The sequence below is a fragment of the Emydura macquarii genome, unplaced genomic scaffold (assembly GCF_026122565.2).
Source record: "Emydura macquarii macquarii isolate MOO-44397 ecotype Brisbane River unplaced genomic scaffold, CSIRO-AGI_Emac_v2 contig_306, whole genome shotgun sequence".
Classification (NCBI taxonomy): Eukaryota; Metazoa; Chordata; order Testudines; family Chelidae; genus Emydura; species Emydura macquarii.
Window position 1 is genome coordinate 6,491,179 of NW_027130443.1, and position 26,799 is coordinate 6,517,977.

Here is a 26,799-nt window from a genome sequence, read left to right on the forward strand (position 1 = left end):
GAGCAAGGGTGTATACAACCTCTCTCCTGTTTTTAAGGCTTAAATCTGACGCGGTAGGTGACTTTTGGCATCCTCAAGGGAACCTGAACCCCTGGATCAAGGAGCAGAAGATCTGTTGAGCCATTAGAAACATGCACTGGCCACCTCCATGAACACACCAGAGCCTCAATGTTCCATCTCCCCATAGATCATCATGGCTCCCAGACGAAGCAGGATGGAGCGGGCAGTGAACATGATCAGATGCAGATAAAACTACAGCACCAGGGTCTCCTAGAATCCTACACTACAGCAGAGGCTAAACGACCATTCTTCTCCTCTGCCCTGCAGCAGCTCAACCCCGCCCTGCAGAAGTCTAGTAGATGCTATTGCTCTGTCAAACCAGGCCACTGGAATGCCAACGCTGCTTGACGTGAAGACCCGGTAATGGGATTCTGGGAGAAGAACACCCACATTCAGGACCCTCTTCCAGACACTGAACAGAAACTGCCCACCTGAAATCAAGCTGGAAGAGGCACACACTCTAGCGTAGGACTCAGCACCTTCAGGGAGCAAGACGCTCCAGAAGTGCTGAAAGAAATCTGAGCTACCCCCAGCATGGCTGGTGGAAGATGCTCAGCAACACCTGGTACCTCTGCTAGTAGAGATTGTCAGCGCCATCTTTAAAGAGGGAAACCTACCCTAAAGCATGCCACATTTTGGCCAGTTCCCAAGAAGCTAGCCACAGTGCGACCCATTCTCCCAGCAGACCTTGTGATCAACCACTGGGATTGAGACTGATATATTAATTAAGAGACCAGCAGAGAAATGCTCTCACCACCACACTCTCTCCCACGTACAGCAGAACAAAGATCCGGTGCCAACCAGCAGCTCAGATTCCTTCAGAGGGAAGGAATTAATCTTTTCCTTACAAGTAACTTTGCAGAGATACGCCTCCCTGCTTAGCATCACACGTGTCCCATAAATTATCTTATCTGATTAACACAGGAGCCCATCTAACACGCAAGGTCTAAACCCAAGAGCCTCGAGCCTCCCTGGCAGCAAAGAGCAGACCAAAGGCTACAGCCGAGATGTCAGCTGTATGCATGAGCGGGAGGATTAATGAAAGTGGAATTTTTTTTCTGGTTTGTCATAGTTTGTTAATATTCCTGCTCGGGGGAAAAAAAAAAAAAATCACACTTTAGACTTCGTTTATGTCACTTAATCTTCAGTTTGCTAATGTGTGGTCCTGCTCTCCCTTCTCTGATCAGTACTTGATTACGGTGGTCTTTCCCTTCCAACTCTTACCTGCTGCTATCTTTGTTCAAAGTTTGTGGGCCAAAACATGTCCTGGAGCTATCATGAGTCAATAGGTAGTTGGCTGGTGGAGAGTTATAGTGTCAACCTCAACTGGTTCCATCAGTAAAGGATTCCACTGAGAAGTCAGGGAGATCCAACTGTGGACGTATGATGGTCTCTGTTCTCCAGAGCACAGCTGGAAGAGAGATCAGCATCACAGAGCTAATGGAAATTCTCCCCTAGTGTAAGCACTAAAATGGATCCTTTCCAACCCAGAGTTCCTACAAGAGTAATCGTCACCTCAGTGTCCAACTTCCATAAACACTGGAGAAGATAATGAATTTGTTACCAGGGGGACTCAAGAGCCAGGGATTAACCTAACACGCATCTTACCTCCCTCCTCTCCACCTCACTCAGATGTGTGAGCTCAGGGAGGCCAAAAACCTTTGAGGATCAGTTGAAGGGCCACCTTGCCTCTTCAACTGTGCAAATCAGGCATTGTTTAGCACTCTGGAGATGATCTGCACTGAGGTGCAGGAACAATGGAGTGCCAGAACGGACTGACACCGTTTTATTGTGCGGCCTCAGTGTCCTCCATCGATAAAGGGAGGAGAGCAATAAGTTACCTCCTTCCTGGTGTGATCGGAATGTTACAACAGAGTCATTGGGAGGACGCTCTGCCACTCAGGCTGGACTCATTCAGGATTTTTATTTTCCCGTTCAGCACATCTCCGCAGAATGTCACTTCATAAAAGCCTTTGCTATTTACTGACCCTGCAGGGCTGTTGTGACGATTAAGCTAATGTCCGTGAAACACTGGGTGCTGGTATGATGATAGGAAAAGGCTGGAGAAGTAAAATCTTTGCATTATTTTCCTTGTTTAAAGAAAGGATGAAGAGGTGGTTAAGGTGCTATGGAAACACAAGGACTAGAGAATCTGCTACCCTTCATCATCTGCCCCAGTGCCCTCTGAGAGGTGGAGAATAAGAATATTTAGCATTTATATCATGATTTTCTTCCACAGATCTCACAGCACTTTATACAGGTGGGTAAGTATCATTACTCCCATTTTACACAGAGGGAAAAGGAGGCACAGAAGAGTGATGTGGCTTTCCCAAGGTCACACAGAAAGTCGCAGACAAAGCTAGGAATAGAACTCAAGTCTCTTGACTCAAAATCGCAGGGTCAGCCACCAGCCCATGATAAAACCGCTTTATACAGGGGAAGGTATTTCCCACGGACAGCAAGTGTGCGTAGGTTTTGCTTTCTGCCATGTGCAAGACCTTATCTGTACTTAACACAAAAGAGTACACTCCTGGAAATCTAAAAGCATAGAACCAAAACAGGGCCCTGTTACATACCCCACGCTGAACTCCTCTGACAGTTGTTAAAGACCCCAACGCACTTTTTTTTTTTTTTAAGAGAAAGGGTGTTCAAGAGCAACAGGATTGACCCATAACCCCAGGTCCAAATACCCAAGAACTTCATGAAAGTTCAACTCTCAGTTTTGTGTCTGGGACCCCACCTCTTGTATTAATGCAAACATCCTGTCCCCATTCTACCGTGCGTAAATACATGGAAGATGCAGAATTCTTCATTTCACAGCCCTACATTGTTACACCCTTGTTGGGCACCCTTAAACACTGCCATGCTCTGACCCAGAGGTGGCTGATGCATTTTCAGTAGATGTAGTGCACTTGGGAAGCATTTGCAATGGAAGGTAGATACCATAAAACACAAGAAATTTTCCTCTTTGCTGTCCCCTGAAGTGGCCAATAAAAAACATCAAGTCACCTCCTTGAATGTCTTAGGTTTCATTTCTCTGCTAAGAGTCAGTGCGGTTTCCGGCCAGCCCCTAGCATTATAGGCTACTTAGATCTTACGTGACTGCTGTTCTAGGGGCACAGATCTTTGTTCCTGTTTGTTGAAGGCCTTGTCTGCGTTTGACACCATGGGCTGCGACCTCCCTTTATTTGTCATATGCTGCTTTGAATCTGTTCAGATCTTATTTGAATCAACGGCTTGGGTTTACTCTGCTTCTTGCTGCAGGAACCCTTTCTTCCAAATTCAGTTTATGTTACAATCCTGCAGGACTATGCCCGGGCTCCATTTTACATCCATGCTTGTTCTAATGATAGATTTCCATTGCAGAAGAGTTTTGGCCTGGCAGTTTGCAATCTATTCATTGTGCCACTAAATTATTTTAGTCTGTGAATTGGCTTCTTCATGTGTCCAGCCATTTTTTATGCTGCCAAGTAGATTTCGCTTTGCTCAGATGCAGTGTTTAATCCGGAGGCTGAAAATAACATGGTAACAAATCCATGGCCACCCTTAGAATGTCACGTTTGACACTGTGGGGGTCTCTCAGAGGTTCATGGTGACAATGGGACTAGAACCCAGGTTCCTATGGTTCCAAAGCACAAGCCTCTGCCACTTTCACTGAAGGAGAGACTTCCTTGACTATGGCACAGGGTCGAGCAGTTCTGAATCCATCCAGCAAAGGCCAGGGGTGCGCACACAAACACATTCAAACAATACAAAGCCATTTTCACAGGTAGGAGCTTGAAAAGGTTGTGCTGGGAAACACCAATAGCAAAGCAATCCCATAGGAGGAGGTAAAGTGTCTGCTGATACCCAGGCCTGCCCCAAGCGGACTTGTTTTGAAGAATCCCTGGTGGTCAGTTGGTGAATGACACAGCCTGGGCAAAAGTCCATTTTCAAAGTAAAAAAGTCTGCAGGCGAGCATTGAGTCACCTCTTCTGACCTTATTTTACAGCGTGTGTACTGAGTGGGATATAGAGTGCTTGCACAAAACGACACCAGACTGACAGCCCAGAAATGGAAGAGCTCTGCTCCCTAGAAGAGAGGCACCAGCAACGTAAGCTTCTGCCCCATCTTTGGCTTTCCTGTTGAGATTTACAAATCGACCTCCATGACTGACGAAGCGTGGTAGGATTTTCTTCTGTTTCAGACTGGCCATCTGTCTAGTGTGGCCCTCACCTTATTGCACGCTGGCCACCAAAAAGCCATCAGCGGGGAATGATTTTGGGGCTTCCTGCTCTGGCTTTGAACCACTGGCCGAGAGCTGAAAGGTTCAGTCCTCAATCCCCAAGGCCTGGATTACCGCACAGAAGCCCTGATTGGAAGGAGAGGGCTGCAGTCTATTTAGTAGTCCTGTGGTGAGCTGGCAGGGGACCCTGGGAGACACTTGCTAAAATTTTCCCTCCAAGTTGGAAGGAACCTCGAGGTGATTCCCTGTGTCTGATGGAGCCTTCACTTTTCTGGATCTTACTGGTCCACCCCTAACTTATCTCAGGGCTTTCTGATAATTCTTCAGAAGAGCCCTTTTTTCTAACCTTTGATGGGGTCCGTTTCAAAGGGCAGATATCTTCAAAACAATTCCTGGAGGCATCTATCCCCCTCCAGTATCCCCGAGCCCCACTCCAAACAGCAACAAGTGGAATACTGTGCTATCAATATGTTCATCAACAGAGTGTCCACGAACAAAGCAGAGACGTTCCTAGCACCTGCACTTCAGTCTGGGCTTCTTGTCTGAACCCAGTGCCAGACTGGGATTTGCTAAGCCCATTTGAGTTGTGCTGGTTTGATGTTTGCTTTGAAAAGTCAAAGACAAGGAGAAGAGCAAAGTCTCATTAAAAAAGGGTTCTGGCCATCGGCTCATTCATCCTAAACATGAATGTGGATCTTTTCCCTTTACTGCATGGACTGCAGTTCATTACCTCGACATCATGCTAGGATGAGCCGTGATGCTGCAGTTGCTGCCTTTCAGCTGAGATGTAAAACCCTGATCGGTGGTCGTTAGAAATCCTAAAGGACTTTATCACCCAGGTGCACGTAGTTTCCCTCAGTGTCCTTGCCAAATTCCCAGTATGGGCAATTACATTCTCTCCTCCTAAATCATCAACCTCCCCCATCCCCAACCATTTTAATTGGATACAATATTCTTCTCTATTTCCTGTCCTGCATCCACCAAAATCCTGCCAAAACACGGTGTTTTGGGAGCTACCAAGCCATTAGAAATGCTGCCAGCAACATCAGTGCTAATAAGCACAGCTTTCATCAGCTTTTAAACGGGTCTAGCATTTCACCAGCGGGGTAGCTGCATTTTGGTGGCAGGAAGGTATTGCCTGGGCACATACACATAGGAACGCCTACAGCATTTTAACATCCTTCCGGAGGAAAGGTATAGCTACATGGGACATCATATTAAAAAATACTAAAACATTTACCTAGAACTATTATAATATTTTATTTCTTCCTTCATTCCAAGTATTTCCTCTCGATACCGTCTCCCCCTGGGAATAAAGCTGGTAGAAACAATGCATTTTTAATAATAATAATGATAAAAAGATCCTAACGTTTCAAGCAAAAAAAAAAAAAGATGATATATAGGATTTATAGAACAGTGGTCTATTAAAAAAATCCATCATAGAACTGCACATAAAAATTGACATTTAACGGATTCATTGCTTTCCAACCCACTAGCTACATGAGGCAAAACACTCCAGCAGAGCTGAATGCCACCTCTCAGTGCTGACGGCACTTCAGAGACTGCAGCGAAGGCCAGCAAAGAGAGGATAACAAGACAGACACGTCTCAGAGCAGAACATGGAGATGGCTCAGAAATTAGCTACTGCCTCTGAACTTGCCGGCAAATTGGCTGTGGCTTTTAAGTTGAACTGAGCCAAAGGGAAAAGCGATCAGCATGGAAAGTAGGTTTTCATTATTGCTCCCTCTCGATTCATCTCTTTCAGATCTCAGCTCCCTGGCTGGGGTTAGCCAGGTGGCTCTTTCACTCATCTTTGCTGATTCCTCATGTCTCCCGCCTCTTGCATTTCTCATCCTCGCCACAGTGCAGAGCTTGATAGCAGCTACTGGCTGAAGAGCCAGTGAATCACAGGGAAGAGCACGGTGTCGGAGGCAGAGGACATTCATTGCCAGGCTCACGGACCGGCTGAAGAACAGTCACATTCAGAGAGAAGATGAAATCCAGGAAGAAACGTGCACGTTAATGAACACAAATACAAAAGGGAAGAATCACCCAGCAGCGTTAATGAACCACGACGTGCTCCACCAGCTCTCAAATGTAGACTAGTAGGCATGCCACAGGGAGGAGATAACTGCACTTCTGCAGCTCCCAGTTCTGTACCTGAATGTGCAGCCTTGGTATCCTAGTTCCCTAAGTTTTTTGCATTTTTATTTCCATGCTTTTCATAATTAAGTGGAATCAATCAGCTGCCTGACAGCAACAGTAACTCTGCACAACCATTTAGGAGAAGGAGTCACAAGGAACACCGCATGAAATGGGAATTTAGGAAGGCAGACTGTCATTTCAGATGACGGGCTGATTCTCTAAGCAGGAATGGATTCATACATGAAAATGGCAACTTTGCCACAACCATGTTTGTATAAATCAGATGGAAAAAAAGCAACAGCTGCTTAAAATGGCAGCTGGCACATAGTACCGGTAAGTGACGCTGCTATTTCTATTCCTCCCCACTCCCTACTTTTACCCAGCTTGCTTCCTGCACCCAGAGCAAATGAAGCTCTTAATGATGACGCAAGCTGGCATTCAGCCAAACGCTGGGATTGTTACCCCTACGTTTGCAAAAAGCACCATGGGGGTCATTAAAGATCACAAGAAGCCTTGGCGTTAGGTCTCATCTGAAAGAAAAACACGTGCCGCAGCCCAGCCCCATGCTGGGCCCTTGCTGAACCAGTGGCCCAGGAGGGCCACCCATGGAATTTCCAAGCTTCCAGAGCATCTTGGCGAGGAGGAAGAAGAATCCAGTTCACGTTGCAGACGGCATTGCTACTCTGCTAGGTGCCATACAATGGGCTCCTGGTCCATGGCTAGGACTCAGAGACACTACAGTAATACAAGTCACAGCAACAGCCCTGCATCCTCTCACTGGTTCCCCCACTTCTCTGAAGAAGGGCAGGGGGTCGGGTGTGAAAGCCTGGCCTTCGCTGTGATGAAGCGTCCCTGGCGTGTCCATGCTGGACGGTCTAGCGGACCCCTAGTGGATTCCAACCTTGACTCGTCCACTGACTTCTCTTGGGCAAGCCACAGCCTCTGTCTGTGCCTCAGTTTTCCCTCCGTACAACGGGGACAACCACCACCGTTACCTGTTCTGAGAGACTGGGAGGACGAGTTTGTTTTGGAGCATCACAGCGTGTAAGGACTTGATCCAACTCGGCACTGAGCACTCGGGCCTCATGTTAACAAAACATTTCAGCACCTGGCTGGCTTTGCCTGTGTACGTGGGGCTCCTCACCCACTTAATGCTGATCATGTGCGTAAGTGCTTTGCAAAATCAAGACGGGGGTGTTGTGCCCCACCTGGATCAGCACCTGAGAGTCTGCGGCTAAATACTATTTCTAGCTTTCTTTTCCTGCAGACAAAACTGACGCGTCAGGTTAAAATTCTCTCTCATTAACTTAATTCTCCACCGTGTATGTCTGACAGCCCCCATGGTGGCTGGCTGGCTGGGCTGCACCAGGGCTAAAAGCTTGATTTGCTACAGCGTGAGGTCCAGAGTCAAGGCGTGGCAGTTTGGGGCTGTAAAAGCCTCAGATCTTCCATGAATCGGCACAGAAAGGGACCGGTAACACACACTCAACCAGTTACACGCGCACAGTGGTGAAGGTCAGCACACCCTCGTTCTTGATATCCGTTTAGTCCCGAGGGCACACTCAGCACTGCATTATTGTAGGGTTGCTCATGGAGGCTGGGGACGCTCACCAGGGTTTTGTCGTTGCAGAGTTCCTCAGAGGGGCCATATCTGCCAATTTGCTTTCGTCAGGTTGTTCACAAGAGCTGGAATGCACACACGGGTTTGTTATCGTAGGGCTACTCACAAGTGCTGGACAAATGGCACTAACTGTTTAAGGGAGAGTGCGCTGAAGTATTTGCTTCTTTTAAACCTTGCCAAGAGGTAGCCAGAAGATAGCAGCTAAAGCAAGGGCGGGTTTAATCTCAGCCTTGCCCGCGACCCCTTTAAGAAAATTGCAGCTGCCTGCCTCTGGCAGCTGATGTGAGCAGACAGACAGCGGTGGGCAGTCAAAGCCAAACTGGCTTCATTAACACAAAGAAAGGCAGAGGACCAGTCTGGAAATCTCTCTGCTTTTGCCCTCTGCGGATACCTAATAGACCTGATCCAGGGAGAACCTTCCCTGTGACTTCAGAGGAGACACACCCGTTCCAAGGCAGACACACTCTGTGTTCTGTGTGGCAGGCAGCGGGCGATGAAAGTCCAAAGGAGGGTGACTTGGTCCCACTGGTTCCCTTCGTCCTGGCAGGGGGAGAGGGGGCATTGCAGAACCTGCATGCCACATTGGGCCCAGAATCACACAGTGAGTCAGTGGCAGAACCAGGAGTGAAACCCAGGCGTCCTGCTCTAACCACTAGACCACAGTCCCTGCTGTCACTCTATATCTGAAATCGACAACGGCTGAACATTCCTTACAGGCCCCAATCCACAGGGAAGATGCCCATCACTTGTTCGGGGGAGAGGGGGGAAGAGGGAGGTAAGGTAAGGGGACATTGGTGGGGGGGGGGGGGGTCTAGGCAGTGATTGGAGGGGGCAGTAAGGCGACACTGAGGGGCTTTGAGGCTTAGTGAGTATTTGTAAAGCTCTTTGGGCTCCTCCAATGAGAGACGCTGTTTCTTAGCTCATGCACAGTAGGCACGTGCACCATTTGATCCACTTCCAAGTGTCACCCTGCAGATTCCCAGGTATCATTCTTCTGCTCTGCCTGGGATATCCCATAAGGAAGCCAACATGACAGGCAGTGTACTCTGAGACGGACACACTCGTTGGGCCTGGTGCAGAGAACCAAGCTGGAAACCCAGGTTAAAGCAACACAACTTGTAGGATCCTGACACGATTAAGAAGATAAACAAACAAGGTTGTCGTAGCCAAGCCAATAGCAAGACACAAAGCAATGCTTCAGGAAGTGCAGCGGCACTAGATCCCCTGAGCGGGACTGATGATATTTTTCTTGGGGACTTAGAACACACTCAAACAGATCCATATGCTGCAGAAACAGAATATGCACAATGGGACAGGACTAGAACCCAGGCCATTCCATTCCAAAGACACACGCCTCTGCCACCCTCGCTAAAGGAGATCTCTCAGTGTGCAGCAGTAATAGGTCTCTGATGCTGTCTACCAGACAATAGTACACCCTCACAATAGACATGCAGGGCTTTGCTGTACCTGTGCACCTAGCTAGCTGGCTTTGCTCATGCCTACGTGCTGCATCCTGAATGTACGTGTCCTGGGTGCACTTGCAATCCTGGAAGCCAGTCCTTGCGGGAGCATTTCCATTGTCTATAAAACTAAACTGTACTTAAACGCTTCAAAAATAACCTCCCAGAAAACTCAACTCATCATGCCCAGAAGTCAAATCAATACTCCTAACACAGCCAGCCAGCGCCAGTTTTGTCATCTTTTCAAGATCTCTTGTAGTTTTATTGCTTTCCATAATCTTTTTTCAAATCTCAGCTTTAAACATTTCTCTCCCTCACTTATTTATTTTGCCACGCCCCTGCCATTTGCACTACTACCCTTTCTTCACCACACAATGTCTTTGCACCTTGGCTCTTTACAGTTCATTCACAGCAATATGTTGCACTTCAATAGCTTTTTTCATACAAGCATCTCAAAGTGCTTTACACACATTAATTCATTAAGACTCACAGCCCGCCTATGAGGTGGGTATCATTTCTCTATTAAAAATTAACATCAGTGATTAATCAAGGAGCTGGCTGGGACAAGAGCAGAGCAGTAAAAAGGCAGTTAGAGTGGCTAGCTAATTGGACAAGAACATATATAACACCATAGAGCAAGAACTATTACTTCCATTGTACAGATGGGGAAACTGAGGCACATAAGTGAAGTGACTTGCTCAAGGAAGAGCTGGGAATGGAACCAAAGATTTCCCTGCTCAGACACAGTACTCCTCTGGGTCATTTTAACTCTGTGAAGAGATTTGGGATACAGATACAATAGATGCAATAGAAAATTCAAGTCACCGCTATAGCCTCAGAACCTTGATAGACACATATGGAAAATCACTGCAAACATTAAAGAGTCCAGTTCAAGACATCTGTGCTGATATCCAAAGTCCTCCATAGGACTGGCCCTCGCTAGGTGAGAGATCATTTTTCTTCCATGACTACAGCCTTCCATGGCAGCTCTGAAAGGACACCATTAACTACGTGCACGTTTTCGGAGACAGAACTTGCTTAGTGACTGGACCAAGACTGTGTCGCTGGTGACCATGAGAGAGCAAAATAACTGGGGCATCACCCAACTCAGTCCAAAGGCTGCACTACATACACACGACAATCAGCCCTGCCGAGTGGGAAGAACTGAGAGAGAGAGAGAGGAGTTTTAGACAAGTGAAATAGCAGTTTGGTGCACAGATCCAACAGCGGGGGTGGGCACAAGCGGATAGGAAGTCAGTGGAAGTACCGATCATCACTGCACCGATATGCCAGACTGTTCACAATGGTCTGTTCATTTTGCCCAGCGTTCTTCTGGTTCAAACAGAAGCGTGTCTGAGCACGCTGATCTGAGCAATGAGACAAGCTCCGAGAAAGTGCCCCAAACTCCCACAGACAGATTGCAGAGCGCTGGATTGAGCACGAGTAATGCAAAGTCCAAGGCAAAGTAGATCAGAAGAGGCCACATTGATTCCAATAGGATCAATTTCAAGTCTTTAAATACCGAGTGCAAACACCTCCAGATACCCTTGTCCTTCTCTGCAGTCAGCTTTCAAATGAAACGTTAATTCCGGCCTGTACCATTGCTTAGAGCCGGGACTGCCGTGATTAGTTATAGAGCCTGAGAGCAGTAGATACAGAGCTCATAAAGCCAGATATTACAGTTTCAACATCTCCACAAACTTAACACAGGAAGGGCCAAACTGGATCAGATCAGTGATCCCAGTGTGCTTGCTGTCTTCTGACAGCGGTCGGTGCCAGATGCCTCAGAGGGAATGAACAGAACAGGATAATTATCAAGTGATCGATCCGCTTGTTACCCAGATCTGGCATCTGGCAGTCAGAGGTTTAGGGCCACCCAGAGCTTGGGGTTGTGTCTCTGACCATCTTGGCTAACAACTACTGAAGCACAGAGAGGTGAAGTAACTGGCTCAAGGTCATACAGGAAAGGTAAGGACAGACTCGAGAATAGACACCAAGAGTTCTACCTCCCAGCCCTGTGTTTTGCCCACTGCACTATAATGTTATGAGGCTGACGCTTGTCTGTGCACGCACATGCGCGCACAAGATGGGCACAAGTTAGAAGCAGTGGGTCAAAGTAGTGTGAGTCTGGCTGGCTTCATTTTTAAGTAGAAGCCGACACTCCAGCTTTAAAGATGAGCTAACATCTCATGGAAAAAAAGATTCCATCTAGGGATGGTTCTGTTTTCTGGGTTGTCACTGTTGGTGTCTTTTTACTCCTTTTGATTTTTATGAATAGAGACATTCACGGGAAAATGGGATTTCCCTCTCTTAAGGAGTTATTCTCCTCTGCTTATTTCTCCTAACTGAAATCAGACAAGGGAGGACCAGAAATGGCTCCACTGATTCATGCACAAAGGAATTCCCAAACTGGAACAGATTAATAGGCTGGCCTGCCCAGGAGCCCTGTCTCTTTAATCCCAGGGTTAAAACTCTCATATTCTCAACAAAGACCAAGCCACAAAATTGTGAAGTGGATCCAAACTTTTCCAAAAGTACGGGCTGTTCAGATCTACCCACAACGCACCTACTTTTGCAATGCTGTGCTGCATCCTGTCAGTTTATGCCCTGAAGCATAAAGTCTGCTGTCCCTTGGCATGCTGTCCCAGCTCGTGTAAAGCTTGGGAAAGACAGACTTGGGCATCCATTCACACTCCCCTGCATCACTCAGTCACGCTTTCCTATGGCTTTTTAACATGCCTTCCTCTCTGCGTCTCTCCTCGGAGCGCCTCTCTGGGAGCCAGCGGTGACGCTCACTAAAGCAGAGGATTCCTGCTCTGCATGGAGCAAAGACCAGCTGTCTTTCAAACACCGTCATCCCACAAAGAGGCACTTCCTGCACTTCCTCTTCAGCCCAAAGCTTCCCCCCTCCTACTCCCCACATGCCCCAGCCCCAGAGAATGAGCTTGGAGGCACATTCCCAAAAGCACAGGCCGAGTGCTCAGCACAGGGGGTTGAAACGAAGCCGCGTAAGGGTCAGCCAACACCCATGGACTCCGCCAGCAGAGGCATGATGAGACGGCCTGAGCGAGCACCCCTTTGCTGGGCTGCTCCATCACTAAAGGGCCAAGCTTTGGGTGAGGGCTTGTAAGATGATCTGCTTGTCTCCCGAGCGCCTGGCAGGACGGCTTGGGAAACTGCCTGGCTGCAGATGGATATGTCAGGAGGCCGCGTCTCCCTGCTGGCAACGCAGCCCGCTCCCTTTCCCCACCGCCAGCTTGCGGCTCAAGGGGCTGCTTGGAGTCCGGTGGGGACTCAGCCAGGCTTGAAGGAAGGCAGCGGGTAGTCGTTTGGGGTCAGCTTCTGCCACAGCAGGAGTCTGCTCAGCCCCACACCCCCAGCCCCACAAGGAAAAAGCAACTCAGGACCTGACTTCTCCTTCCCTGCAGGAGGCCCAGATGAGGGTGGGCTCCTGCTTCCCTCCCCACCATCAGCATGGGTGCTCTTCAAACCCCAGCCCCACCCCCATTATGACAGGCCCGGGGAAATCTTCCTGCAGCAGGAGGGCAGAGGCTGTTTCAAACGGCATTTGGTCAAGCAGGGCTAGGGACGGACACCTCCCAGAGCCTGCAGGGTTACAAACCTTTCTGGGTTTGCACACCGAGGTGGACTTTGCCAAACGTTCAAAGCAGCTGCTCCCCACACCCTGACAATAGATTCCATGTGTTAAAATAAATAAATCTAGACAAGAAACCAAGCATCAAAAACTCACCCAACTCAGACAACAATTTTTTTGGTGCTCTCTGATAAGAGTTAGACTCCCCCTGAACTAGGCTGGCACAGATGGGTTTCATACACTGGCAGCGTACGTGTGGCCATGTGTCCCTCTAGTGGCTGGCCCCAGCAACTATGACGGCCAGCTATGTCAAAGTAAAGGAGCTATATATTTAGCTCAAGGGGGTAAGGGATTTTTGGTGCCACAGGTCTCAGGTTTAATATCCAAGGATGGCTGCGGAGTATGTGGCCACAGTACTGTACGTGGTTACCCTATTGTCTGTAGTTATGTATCCAGCCATGCTTGTCTCTCTCTCTATTTGATTTTCTCTCTGCCCCACTCTGCTTTTTGTTTCTCCCTCTCTGGGCTCCTCTTCTCTTGCCTTCCCCTACGGGAAACACATCCCATCACATTTACATTGAGACCGAACCCAGGATCTTTGAGTGGAAGTGTGCGCCTAACTTTAAATTAAAGGGTGGGTTTGGTTTTAAAGGAGGAGGCAGAAGGCAGAGGAGGGAGTAAGGTCTGTAGGGAGTAAGGAATTGGAAAGGGTTCAGGAAAGAGATACAAGAATGACCCGAGGTCTGGAACACCTGAGAGTGAAACACTGAAGCAGCTCAGTCTATTTAGTTTACCCAAGAGAAGGTTAAGCGGGGAGGTGAGGATGGTCTAGGAGGACTCATGCTAGGAAGAGATTTCTGGCAGTGGACACATTTTAATCTAGCAGAAAAAGGCAGAATGAGAGCCAACAGTTGGAAGATGAAGCTAGACAAATTCCTACTGGAAATAAGGTGCACGTTTTGTTAGCAGCAGAGGGGGGAATTAACCGCCGGGTCAGCTCCTCTAGGAACATGGTGGATTCTCCATCCTTGGAAGCCCTTCTAGCTAGACCGGGTGTCTTTCAAAAAACCACGCTACAGCTCAAAGGGAAGTCTTGGGATGGAGGCAGAAGTTTCAGGGTGAGGTGCTCTGGCCCATCCTGTGCGGGAGGTCAGACTAGATGACCACAACGGTTCCTTCTGGCCAGAACATCTGAGCCCAGCCAGCTCTTACTTCACGCTCCATGCAAACTAGACTGGAGGGAGCCCTGGGGAACACACTGTAGAGCACAATCCTGCATTGCCCCTTCCCCCCAGGGGTGAGATGAGCTCAGCTTTGGGCAGCCAGAAGAGGAGGGGGCCTGGTGCTCTGGGAAGGGCAGAGCAGGCTCATTTCTTACCACAGCCGCCTTGAGTTTTAAACGACTGTCCTGCCCACTGTGCTGAATGGGTCTCGGGGGGAGTGGGAAGGGGGGTCAGAGAGGGGAAGAGAGGCTTCGGTCAGAGGCTGGGTCAGGGGTCAGAAGGGTGGAAGGCCAGGAGGAGCAGAGCAGTGGCCGAGGCAGTGAGAGGTGGTGGGGAAAGGACAGAGCAGGGGCTAGAAAGAAGCCACAGAAGAATGGGAGGCGATTGAGGGGAGAAGAGCAGAGAGGGGGATCGAAGGGGGGCGAGAGAACGAGGAGGGGGGGGGGGAACCAGCCCTGCTTCCCTGCTGGTGCCGGAGGTGGACGGAGCCCGCAAGGCTCAGGCTGGCCGGGGTATTGCATTGCCGGGGGGGCTGGCAGGTTCTTCGCTTGTTTTAACCCCATCACCCCCCGCCTGGCCGCTGAGCTGCTCCGAGCAGCGCCGGGCGCCCCGGGCTGGGCTGCGGGCACCGCTCCGAGCCGCTGGCCCAGCCTGGCCGCAGAGCCCTCGGGGCGTTCGCCCTGCCGCCCGCTGGCCCGCCCCGGCCCCTGCGGGAAGCGCAGCCGGGCTCTCCCGGCCCCCGCGACCCCCGCTCCCCGCCGCCGCCGCTCCCCGCCCCAGCCCCCGCCGCCGCCGGCCGGCCGGGCGAGCTCACCCACCTCCGCTCCGCCGCTCGCCGGCGCTGCCCATCCTCCGGCTCCGCGCCAGGGCAGGGGCTCCCGGCCGGCTGCAGCTCGCCGCGAGGAGAGACGCCCGCCCCGGCCAGCCGCCGCCCGCGCACGGGAGCAGCCAGCCCGGCTCCCCCCGAGAGGAGATCCCCAGGGGCCGCGGCGCTCTGCCCTCCCCAGGCTGCCTTCATGTGTCGCGCCGGCTCCCGCTGCCTGGGAGTGAAGAGAGGCTGCAGCCCGCCCGTCCGCCCCTCCTTCCTCCTCCTTCCTCCTCCTCCTGTCTCGGCCCCGGCCCCGGCTCGCTGAGACCCCCCCGGGCAGCTTGGAGCGGCCGGAGGCAGCTCCCTGCACCGTCCCCGCGGCTGCAGGGCCGGACCTGCCCGGAGCAGCGTCAGGGATCCTCGTAAAATAAAACCCCCGGCTTGGCGGAAGGCTGGTTTGGTCTCTCGCTGTCCGCCTCTCCCCTAGGCCATCCCCCCATGGTCATCTGTATTGGGCTTTTGACACACACTGATCCTGTACAGTTTCTTGGGGCAGGGGCGCTGTCTTTTTAAATCTACTTGTAAATACCCAGCACTGACCGCCCACCGTTCGCTGAACGACCTCAAAGCACTTTACAAAGGGGCGTAATTACAGACGAGGAAACTGAGGCACAGAGACTTTGAGGGGACTTGCCCAAGATTACACGGTGGGTCAGTGGCAGAGCCAGGCAACCAAGCAGCACCACTCCTGGCTCCCAGGCCATGCTCAGTCTGTTCAGCCATACCGCCTCCTGCTGCAGCACCGCTGCACCTTAACAAAGGTGTCTGCACTAGGGAGGTGCCCCTCAAACCCCCTCCCTTCTCCACCCACACTGGGCAATTTTGGATTCATTAGGCAATGGTTGTAACTCACAGACTCTGGAGATTAAAAAGAGTCGTTAGACCACCCAGTCCATCTCCCTGCCAACGCAGGATCGGGGTCACTTGTGTATTTATTGGTGTTTGGTCCAAGTGCGTTTGAAATGTGACAAGCAATAGGGCTTCCATGTGCTGCCTCTGGAGATCTCGCCGAGGACAGAAAGAGCTGTGTTAAATTGTTCTGCAGCACGGATCCAAGCATTCCTGTTGATGATAATGCATAGCTGTTAGACTGCATTTTCTAGCTCTCAGAGGGCAGGATCCATGAAGTAGGTGCCTACACTGCCTGGCTCCAGGTGGGGAGTTTCTGCCTAGGGATTGCTAACCTGACAGGTGCCTATCTCTGAGAAAGGAGCAGGGCTTAACACATGCCTGTTGTCGGCCTCTCCCATTGCCTAGCGTAGGTAGGGAGCAGCCTAGGGTGCTGGCTTTTGTGGCACATTGTACAGAGAGCCGAGGTGCCTAACTCAGCTTTGTGGCTCCTGGTGTGCTCCTGTGATTGCCTAGGTGCTGTGACACTCAGCACTGCAACACCCACGTCCCTTCGGGGATCCCACCCAAAGCACTTGACAGAAAGGGAGTAGCATCATTATCTCATTTTATAGACGGCGGGGGGAGGACTGGCCAGGCAGAGTGACTTACTGCAGTGCTTAGGACTCGGATGCAGATCTGATTCCCAGACTCGTGCCCAGCCCCGTCGGTGCTAGTTGCTATCAGTGCTCTTGCTGTGCTTCTGCACCGTTGCTGCAGACTGCTGCCATGGGAAATGCTCGCTGTTAATTATTACTATTATTTGGGTGTCACTGTTCCCACTGGCACTTCCTGTCACCCAGCCCTGCGCCTTTGCTGATGGAGAATCAGGTCTTGCTCTTTTGACACAGACACTGTTCATTTGCTTTGGGATCTGGCTTTATAATTTCGCTGGAAAAACAAAACAGTCCAAAGCCATTTCTTTTGGCCATCCTTAACCCCAGGATCTCGCCCTCCTCTTGATCTGCAGGTAAAACACAGATGGCTTAGATATGTGTGTGGGGTTTTAAAATATGTGCTTCAGACAATACAGTGAGGAAAACAGCACAGCCTGTGAAAGAGGAAGGTTACCTACCTTACCCGAGACATGTTTTAAAAGGGCTGTGGGTGTGTGGAGCTAGACTAGCCAAAGGCTGCTGTAGAGAATCACATTTCATTTCAATTCCCCAGGATGAAAAGTGATGCTGGCTAATTTGAACCTAGTCATTAAGACCCTGTTTCAAAACTCACAACCAATTAAGCTGTTTTCCTCCCCAGCTTGCGGCCTTGGTTTCTTTTTATTAATCAGGAAACAGGGAAACTGCTTTCACCATAAAGCTTGCACTTTCTTTGCTGGAAGCAAAACACTGATCTGATTTTGTGCAATGGAAGAGGTTTTCATGCCTGCTGGACTGTGTGATGAACACGAGTGCGGGAATGCCCCCCAGGAGAGAGCAGTTTAGCACAGCTCTTATGGGCTAGGGTGGGACAGGCAGATCACCGACAGAGTGGGAGGGGTCCAGATACAGTGGTGGTTCCCATTCACTGGGACGTGCTAGCGGGCAGGATTCTCTCTCTGGAATCCACAGATGGGCAAGGTGGGAATGATTAAATTCCAGAGAGGCATACAGTATTTGCAGTCTTTATAAAATAGATACCACAGCACTGGTCCCAAATGCTGAGTGACTCCATTGCACATCCTAGCCTTAGAGATCATTATTGCAGAGCACTGCAGTATTGTTTTCTGTAAGGGCTCCTAACTCCTGATCTCTAGTTTACAGGGGGAATCTTCCCTTTTTTCCCTATGTACACATTCTGGAGAGATGAACTATTCTAGTTTGCCCTCTGATAATGCCTTTCACTTGACTAGTGAATTACACTTCCCCTCATCCCTCAATAAGTATCATTATTCCTGTGGAAAATGGGGGGAACTGAGGCACCAAAACACATGATCTACCCAAGATCACAAAGGAGACAAGTGGCAGAGTTGGGAATAGAACCCAGGAGGCTTTAGTTTGAGCCCTTTGCTATGTCTGTTAGAGACACACTGCCTTTCTAATACCATCTCATAGAGAAAAGAGCCTCACCTGTATAAATTCTGTGATGAAGGGATCTCTCCATCTCTCGCACACACAGTGTGTGTGTGTGTGTGTGTGTCTTTGGGGGCAAACCTCCATGTTCTAAAGCACAGCTTGTCCCCAATATCCTTTTCAGGTGCAGCCAGGTAGCACCCCATGTTCATCTCCGACTGGTTTAACTTTAATCCCTAATAAAAATAACAGAACAAATATTATGAGAAAACAAATCAGTGAACAGCTACAGCAGTGTTCTTCTTTGCAAGGCCCGGGAGCCAATGGCAGCTCCCATGGACCCTAAGTGCGGCTCCTTGACTAATTGTTTATGTTCCAATACACAATAGCCATCCCTGAATCATTGTGTGCAAAAAATGCTGTCATTTTGTCAGTATGTATACTTGCGAATCTACATTTTCAGCAGTGAATATTGTGCAAAGAAAACACAGTACATCGTAGGAGCAGACTTTATTTTAGTAACAAGAGTGGCTCTGTAACATTCCATCATGAAGGAGCAGCACGCAATGTGTTCATTTAATAGTTGACGTGGCTCTCACATTGAAATATTTTTGCCAAAGTGGCCCCCGCTTGAAAAAATGGTGAAGATCACTGAGCTATAGAGTGACTGCACCATAAACAAATAAACAGCTCAGCTGTATAAAGTCTAGATCTTGCTCGACAAATTGATTGCTTTTTCAGAGAGAATTACAAAATTGGTGGCTATGGGGAACACAGTGGATGTTTTCTATTTGGATTTTAGTAAAGCCCGTGACACAGTGTCTCATAAAATCATACCCTCCAATTAACTCAAATTGTCTGGGATATGGGCACTGCCATATGGACTGGAAACTGCCTTAAACAAAAGCTAAACGTGTTATATAGGAAGGAGATGTCTTGTAGGGAACTACAAGGATTGGGGTCAGGGGATAACATTTCTTCATTACTGAGCTGGAAGGTGCGGGGAGATAAACAGCCTATTAAGGAAACTGATGATGCTAAATCAGGAGAAACTGCAAACACCAGTGAGGATAAAGAATTAATATAAAAGGACTTTTCAGAGGGGGATTAAAAATATAGGTGGAAAATAAACAGCTTCAGTATGGGAAAATGCAAGAGGTGGAAAAATAAAATGGAGCATCAGTATGCAACGGGGTGGAGCTGAAAAAGAACGAGGGGACAGCCAAGTCTTGGAGCCAGGAGTTTCAGATGTAACATGGCAGCAGAAAAGCCAACGCAGTTTTGGGCTACACAAGCAGAGGCACCATGCAAGAGGCAGGAGATGTGACAGACCCCGCTCTGGTGAGACAGCACCTAGCAGGCAGTATTCAGCCCTGGGCACCTCGTGGCCAAAAAGATACTGATGGCTTGGAAGGAGTGTACAGAAGAGAAGCAAAAATAATCAGGGGTCTGGAGGGATTGACAAGGGAGGACAAGACAGCAGAGCTAACTATGGCCATCTTGTCTAAGGGACGACGGGGGAAGGGGAAGCACATGACAACAGGTCCCCAAACACTTACATGGAGAAAGATGGATTGTTCACCGTGACACATGAGGCCGTAGCCAGGCGTGATGGAGTAAAATGACAAAAAGGAAGATTCGGGGTGGATAACATGAGGGAAATGTTCCTGGATAACATGAGGGAAATGATGGGGAAGGGGTAGGGCGTTGCTGGGGTTCTGTATAGCCTAGGTTGCCCAAAACATTTAGGATTGTCTCCCACTGGACATGGCAGAGGCGGTGGTGCAGATGACCTGGCATTGGCCCATGTCAGAAGACAATACTGGGCTAGATGGACCATTGGTCTGACCCCGTATGGCCGTTCTTATGCCCTACGAGGACAGGGCTTTCCCAGCTCTGTTCCAAGGCTCTTCTCTTCTTTATGCCTCCTCACCCCCATCTGATGCCCATGACAGCCCATCTTAGCTGGATACAGCCCCAGGGTGAGATCTGAGGGACCAACATCCCTGCCATCAGGGCTCTGTAGCGGGTGGGAATTTCACCCTGTCCTCCTCACCAAGGGGCTAAGTCAGAAGTGTGCATGAGTGGCGGTGGTGGGGTCTCTGCAGATCAAAGACAGCGCAGAGGAGGAAGAGAGGGGATGGATCCAGCGTGGCCAGCCGTGGGCGCTGCTCCAGCTATTCTAGGAGCCTGCTCCTGCTCCACGCTGGGTGTGTGTGGTTGCTATCTCGCTCTCGCCTTCTCCCACCTGCTTGCCTCCTGCTGCCAGGTCCCCACCTCCCCGTCATCACACAGGGCCGCGGTGCAAAGCTGGAAGAGCCTGGCCGTGTATTGCTTTGTGATCCCAGGGCCTGAAGAACCCTACATCCTCCTCACCCTTCAGCAGCATCATTCGCATGTCACCTCCGGGCCTGCTCCCTGCTGCGTGGGCCTGACAACCCTGAACAGCAGCCACTTGGAAGGGCCCTCCCCCAGGCCTCCATGGACGCCTGCCAGCCGGGACCCGTTCCCCCAGGGCTCTCCTGTGTGTGCCGCAAAGGGAGACGGGGAGTGAATTAGCGCGAGAGCTGAGATACTACAGAGATGAGCATGATGCAGATGGAAACACTGGGGGCAGGACCCGGGGCAGGACTGGCTTTAGATACCGACAGTATCCGGGCTGGTTGAGGACCTGGTAACGTGGAGGATCGGGTTCCCATCCTGAAATCCTTAGTGTCCTGCCCCCAGCTCTGCTCTCGTCCCCAGCCTCAACCATCCCAGCGTCAGTGCTCTTCTGCGGTGCCGTTGGCATGATGGTTGAGCGGCACAATCCTCGGAAGCTGCCTCTTCCCGTGGTGACACCACCTTGCTGCAGGCCGACAGGCCCGACACTGCAGGACCCCTCCCCCCCCCATGGGAGTGGGTTGGGCAAAGGCAAATGTGAACATCCTCAAGCCCCAGACCCTTCCGGTCTCCCCCGCAGATCACAGAAGCTAGAAGGAGACAAGACAATCTCCTCCACCACTTGCCAAAGCTGGCTTGTTCCAGGCAGTATCTTCTTGAAGGCTTTAGCCACAAAACGAGCTGCACTGTACAACATGGCGGAGAGCCTGATCTTGGGAAAAATCCAGCCATGGAACAGCAGGGGGATTGTAGATCAGGATTACAGCACATTTGGCAGAGCTGTGCGGGTGGGAAGCTGTCCCAGCATCTGCCTGCTTCAAGCCAGGACTATCAGCCCTTCCCTTACATCCGTGAGCACCCAATTCATAGAAAGAAAATCTAAGGGGTGTTGAGAATGGGAGCGAGGATCTCCCCACTCTTAAGTGAAGGTGCATTTCTGAAAAAGGCCTTTCTGTGCCCAGGAGCAACCTGATCCGTCTTCCTTTCTCCCTGGGTCATTTTCACACAGGACCCAGCAAAACTGAACCGTCTGTTGCATATTCATGGCTCAGCTGGTGCGTGATCAGAATTCAGGAGCGGATTTCAGTTGAGTGCGACATGAAAAGAAATCCACTGAGGAAGCAAACCCCTCGTCTGTACTGCCTGGGCCTTCTCCACTCACGTCCCTTGTGCCTCCTTCTCACGCAGAGGAGGAGGAGAGCTTGAGAAACAAGGCTCTTGGCACTTAATGTTCAGTACTTTACTGCACTGCCAGATGGGGACAAGCAGAGGCAGGAGCCTGAGCACCTGGGAGGCTGTGAGTACTGCAGCAGCGGATGTTTGATGGGAGCTTGTGGCTGCCCTTTTCCAACTGACTCAAGAGCAGCATGGCAGTGTTGCCAGCTCTCGCCACGTTTGATGTTTTTTCCCTAAAGCCACAGCTCCTGGAGTCAGGTGAGGATTTCGGCTTTCACGAATACAAAACAAAGAGACAGCTTCCAGCCCGCATGGGTGTAGAGAAAAGCTTGAACACGTGACCTGCCTGTGGCTTAAAGACTCAGAAGCCAGAAGGCCAAAAAAAAAAAAAAAAAAAAAAAAAAAAAGCATCCCCCAACGTGTACTGTTTTTGACTTAAACAGCATGAGATTTTCAATCTAATGCTTTTGGAGAAGAGGGGCTGGCTTATGATTTTTAGGGCCTGGGGTTGTTAGTACTGCACTGACTGGCCCCGCAGCCCTCTAGCTGGGAAGCACAAACTAGCTGGTCCGGTTTTGGAGGAGCTTTGGTCCCCCTCTGTTCCTCTTAGCATTTACCACCGGCTATTCTGTTCTCCCCAGCATCGGCAGCTGCCGACAGCCTCACAGGTACTCCCTGGCACTGGCAATCCAGTCCCCACCCTCGGGAGATTCTCTCAGCACTCACAAGCCCTGATGAGGCTTTTGTTTGATGCAGGAGCATCCCATGGTTGGGGCTCCCCAGCTGGTGTCCTTCCACCTTCCCTGGCTTGCTCAGGCACTCCCTTTCTCCCTGCCTTCCAGCCTGGCTAAGTATTGGAATGAATAGGAGATGCTGTGTAGATACAGCAAGTTGCAGGTCTTTTGTGGACTGTGCAGCATCCTTGTTGTGAATAAACTTAGGACTGGAACAGCTGCAGCTCAGGAGAATGCAGGTGTGCTCTGAAGGAGGTGCAGGGAGAATTGTGCACAGCCGACACCGGTGTCACAGTGCTTGGCTTTTCCCTGCAGTACCAGCCAGCTTATTTTATGAGCAGCGAGTCCAAATTCACCTGATTCAGTAAAACAAACAAGCCCGGAGATGGCCTGGGAGAAACTCACTGCCAGGAGCAAGCGGCAGTAGCTTCTCCTGACACATGAGGCCCACTTGTGATTGCTGGCACTGCCTGGGAGGAGTTCTGTGTGCCAGAGGCTGTCCCTGATTCTAAGAGCAGCATTTTGGGCGGAGATCCAGGAGTGGATGAGACAGCAGGAAAATGCTCCTGGGTAGCACGGGGCCAACTAAGAACCTGGAAAGATAGATAGGGAAATAATATTGCAAATGTCTAGCTGTGCAGCCTCCACTGCCCCCTACAGATGGGAATCAGAACAATTCAGCTCTGTCATAGCCCATATACTGCACACAGCAATTCCCGTTTAGTAGTGTCGTAAGTTTTACCTCTCTGGTGCTCCCATGGGGAGAGGCAGGGCACCTGCCCATCTCAGAGGTCAATCCCTGGACCACAGCGTTGCTGTGGGGCTGTCCTGGAGCGAGGAGCACAGAGCACAGCCCCCTGACTGTGCCACTCAGGACATCTGCCCCCTTACAGGGAATAAAGCAGTCCAAATAAAAAAGTTAGGGTGCTTCCACAGCCCACAAAAGGCAGAGTTCAGGGCCTTCAGAAATCAAAGTGGAGGAGAGTAAAAAAGAGAAATGAACCAATGCTTCTCCTTTCTGAGACAGCCTGGGCAGGCAGGGCTTTCATGCAGCTCCCCCAGTCAGCAGCTCCTGCTTGTTCAGCATCACAAGCACTGAATTCCAGCCCTTGTTGCTTCAGCAGGCCACCCCACCCTGAGCTGGGCTCAGAGTCCTCCCTCTTAAGGGCCGCCCTCTGGTGGCTTGAGAGGCCTCACAGTTGCACCAGGTTAAGGCTGATTGTGTCTGGAGCTGCTCCTTAACCCCTTCCTGACAGGGGTGGGGATCTGCCCAAGCCAGGCAGGTTTTCAGGTAGGAGGACCTGGGTTCTCTCTCGACAGTGCCGCGTGACTAGAGCATGTACCAGGAGTGGCTACAAGTTTGCTGCACTGCCATGGATTTGACTGGATATGCTGCTGGCTGGTTCTACTACTCCAGCCTTCACCCAACGAGGCGAAGCTGCAGCAAAAACTTTTCTGCCTAGCCTGTATCCGTTGAGCCCCTTCTTGCTTTGCTGTTGAGGACCAACTCAGATTGGCATCCCCGCGCGCCTCTTGAAGCCAGTTATGTCCCCCAGGCCCGTGTAGAATCATAGAATCATAGAATATTAGAGTTGGAAGGGACCTCAGGAGGTCATCTAGTCCAACCCCCTGCTCAAAGCAGGACTAACCTCAGCTATATCATCCCAACCAGGGCTTTGTCAAGCCTCACCTTAAAAACCTCTAAGGATGGAGATTCCACCACCTCCCTAGGTAACCCATTCCAGTGCTTCACCAGCCTCCTAGTAAAAAACTTTTTCCTAATGTCCAACTTAGACCTCCCGCCCTGCAACTTGAGACCGTTGCTCCTTGTTCAGTCATCTGCCACCACCGAGAACAGCCTAGCCCCATCCTCCCTGGAACCCCCTTTCAGGTAGTTAAAGGCCGCTATCAAATCCCCCCTCACTCTTCTCTTTTGCAGACTAAACAAGCCCAGTTCCCTCAGTGTAAGCCAAGGCAGAATTGTTCTGGTGCCACTTGGCAGACTCAGCTATGGGTTCTGGGAAGGATTGGGTTTGTGCTAGCCCCACCTTGCCAGGAATCTCCTGTGCTGTCTCAAACGCTGCACTTTAGAGGGCAACGTCCTTCTCAGAGACCTGACCTTCGCTTATCTTCTCCTGCAGAAGCTCCCGGCGCAACTGAGTTTCAGTTCTCCTAGAATGGAGCCCAGGCTGGCTCAGGATCACGTGGCCAGCTTCGGTTGTGGTCCCCCAGCTGTCAGAGCTGCTCGAATGCTCAGACTGACACGTGTGACAAGTTGGAATTACGCCCACTAAAGCTGAAGAAGAAAATGGCTTTCAAATGCCAGGGCCAGACAAATAGCATGGGCGTGGTCCCTTGCCTGACCCTTCCTACTGTCATTTACACCAGGGACAAGTGGGCACACGCTGCCAGCCATTCAAAACAACAGCAATTGTGACCCCGGCTGTAAACGACCAGGTGCAAGACACTGGGGGAATTGGGCCCCTGACTCCAAAATCCTGAGCACTTAGAAATATGAAGCAGAGTTATAACCATGAATGCAAGCACAGAGTGTTGGAATGGATATAAAATCTTGTGTTTCAGGGATTAAGCTTCTCTCTGACAATTAGGGGTAAGGAAGAGACTTTCCTGAGGATGGAATATCCCATAACTGCCTCCTGTGTAGTTCTTGCACCTTCCTCTGAAGCGTCTGGTGCTTACCACTGTCGGAGAGTGGATACTGGGCTAGATGGGTCTGATCCAGTCCGGCACTTCCTTATTTCCTCCAGAGACTGACCTTTGTTGTGGAAGTAGCAAGGAGCTTTCAGACTTTCATTCTGGACTCTTGAAAGCATTTGACCCAGACATCCACATTTGAATCCAAATGTGTTGAGGTGTTTGGAGGAGGGGCTGCACGAGTCTAGGCTTGGTCCTAATAAACATCATCATGCCTGAAGTTATTGAAATTTACAGGTGGTACTAAACTGGGAGTTGGTACAAACAGTGAGGGCAGAGAAATGTACAAAGGGACCTGGAGGGGAGGGGCGTTAAAATGTGGGCTGGAAAGATTCAACACCCTCAAGCTGATCTGGCTGGGGGAAAATAATCCAGAATGCAGAGATTCAGTGCTAGGGCAATGTATACAGCAAGAGAAATAACAGGTAGGGAGATTATTGACGGCTATGAAAAGGGTCGGGGGGGGGGGGGGTTAAGGCGAAACGGGGTTCTGACCCACCAAATTCCTCCTTCCCCAAGAACTTTGATGCTCACCCCAGACAGCCCCTTCCTGCTTTTCCTGGCAGCCTCCCTCACTGGGCTTATCTTTCTGCCACTCCTCTTGAGCCTGTGATCATCCTCCCATGTGATGCCACTTGCTGGCAATCGGCTGTACATTGTACTTCCCCTGTGCTGCCCTGCCTCTGGATCTGCCACTTCATCCCAACCACCTCTAACATCCCAACCAGATCCCCACACCGCATCAGGCACTGTCGGCCCCAGTTCCAGACCTCGTGGTTTCCTTGCTGCGGGATCCGTTGTGCAGGACTTGTGTCAGGAGAGGAGCAGAGGGTGGCATTGCTCGTGTACCATCAGGAATGAAGGCCTGCAGGTGAGCCGGGAACTAGCTCATTCAGTCCCCAGGCTGACTAATGAGCCCAGACCGGCTACAGCAAAACCGCCTGATTGGCTGAAGGGAGCCAGTGCGCCACTGGCTGCTCAGGGCTTACACCTGCAGCTGTGCTCCCTTCTGCTTCAGCCTTGCTCCAGTCCTGCTCCCTGGTTTGGTTCCAGCTCTGACCCTCAGTGCTGTTCCTGGCTTGTGATGCCAGCACCAACCACTAGACCTGACTGCCTGCACCCCAGTCTTGACACACACCTACTGGCGACATTTCCTAGCTTCCCCGTCAGCTCCACGCTTCTTAAATGAAAAATCAGAGCCCTCCACGCAGGTCGGGAGCCCCCTCAATGATGGTGAGGTGTCTGATTTGTACAGGAGTTATGGAGGGCACTGGGTGGTTTCCTTCTCCCGCTAACTGAAATCTCCCATGCGGCTCCCAAGGCTGAGAACGCGTTCCGATTCTCCTCATTCATATTCCACCCTAACGCACACTTTGCCTGGGGGAGCCACCCACCACGGAAGAGACAAGTGAATTCAGAAGAGGCAGCATATTCGGGAGGCTAGAGCATAGAGCTGTGAGCCACAAGGCTGGGTTCCAGTCACTACCACTCCATGACCTTGGGGTAAACATGATGACCTTGAACAAGTCACTGTGTGATCCTGGGGCAGTCTTTTCCCGCCCTGTGTCTCCATTTGTGCATCTGTAAAATGGGGACGATACCACTGACTCTGCTTTATAAAAGTGCTTTGAGATTTTGGATGAAAAACGCCTTGTAACTGGTACTGAGTGCTATTCTAAAAGATGATTAACAAAATAA

General features: G+C 50.5%; 2 long non-coding RNA genes across 2 annotated transcripts in view; both read right to left on the minus strand.

The window, feature by feature from the left end:
* The window catches only part of LOC137157156 (uncharacterized), a 29,539-nt gene extending 14,180 nt beyond the window's left edge, over window positions 1-15,359 (minus strand). Inside the window, exon 1 of the long non-coding RNA XR_010921009.1 lies at window positions 15,148-15,359. This is a non-coding gene — a long non-coding RNA (uncharacterized lncRNA). The remainder of the gene's footprint in view (window positions 1-15,147) is intronic.
* A 441-nt stretch (window positions 15,360-15,800) lies between these two features.
* LOC137157159 (uncharacterized) lies at window positions 15,801-25,966 on the minus strand. Its single transcript, XR_010921010.1, has 4 exons — window positions 25,872-25,966; window positions 18,152-18,330; window positions 16,698-17,049; window positions 15,801-16,259 (listed from the first exon to the last, which is right to left on the minus strand). It is a non-coding gene; the product is annotated as an uncharacterized lncRNA (long non-coding RNA).
* Between the last annotated feature and the right edge of the window lie 833 nt (window positions 25,967-26,799).